Genomic DNA, 1,601 nt, shown 5'->3' on the forward strand with positions numbered 1-1,601 from the left:
TATACTCCATAACCTAGTACCATATAACGTTATATGTTATATCGTAGTACTATATATCGTTATACGTTACAACGTAATACTATATATCGTTCTACATTACAACGTAATACTATATAACGTTATACGTCATAACGTAGTACTATACAACATTATATGTTATGTCGTAATACCGTATAACGTCATACGCTATATCATAATACCATATAACGGTATACGTTATATCATGATACTACACAACGTTATACGTGATATCGTAATACTATATAACGTTATACGTGATAACGTAGTATTATATATCGTTAAACTTTACAACGTAGTACCCTATATCGCTATACGTTACAACGTAATACGACAGAACGTTATACGTCATAACGTAGTATATATAACGTTATAAGTCGTTACGTGTTACTATATAACGTTATACGTTATATCGTAATACTGTATAAGGTTATACGTTATCACGTCATTCCATGTAACGTTATACGTTATATCATAATACTACACATCGTTATACGTCATAACGTAATACTACACAACGTTATACGTCATAACGTAGTACTATACAACGTTATATGTTATATCGTAATACCGTATAACGTTATACGCTATATCGTAGTAACATATAACGTTATACGTTATATCATAATACTGCACAACATTATACGTCATAACGTATTACTATACAACGTTATACGTCATAACGTAGTACTATATATCGCTATACATTACAACGTAATACTTTATAACGTTATACGTCATAGCGTAGTGCTATATATCGTTATACGTTACAACGTAATACTATATATCGTTATACGTTACAACCTAATACTATATAACGTTATACGTCATAACGTAGTACTATATAACGTTATATGTTATATCGTAGTACTCTATATGGTTATACGTTATAACGTAATACCATGAAACGTTATACGTTATATCATAATACTACACATCGTCATACAACATAACGTAATACTATACAACGTTATACGTCATAACGCAGTTCTATATATCGTTATACGTTATAACGTAATAGCATATATCGTTATACGATACAACGCAATACTATATAACTATATACATCATGACGTAGTACTATATAACGTTATATGTTATACCGTAATACCATATAACGTTTTACGTTATATCAACATACTACAAAACGTTATCCGTCATAACGTAGTATTATATAACGTTATGAGTCACAACGTATTACTATATAATGTTATACGTTATATCGTAATACTGTATAATGTTATACGTTATAACGTCATACCATGTAACGTTATACGTTATATCATAATACTACACATCGTTTTACGTCATAACCTAGTACCATATAACATTATATGTTATGTCGTAATACCGTATAACGTCATACGCTATATCATAATAGCACATAACGGTGTACGTTATATCATGATACTACACAACGTTATACGTGATATCGTAATACTATATAACGTTATACGTGATAACGTATTACTATATATCGTTAAACGTTACAACGTAGTACCCTATATCGCTATACGTTACAACGTAATACGACAGAACGTTATACGTCATAACGTAGTATATATAACGTTATAAGTCATTAC

This window comes from Bombus pyrosoma, unplaced genomic scaffold, assembly GCF_014825855.1.
Source record: "Bombus pyrosoma isolate SC7728 unplaced genomic scaffold, ASM1482585v1 HiC_scaffold_4719, whole genome shotgun sequence".
In the NCBI taxonomy this organism is placed as follows: Eukaryota; Metazoa; Arthropoda; class Insecta; order Hymenoptera; family Apidae; genus Bombus; species Bombus pyrosoma.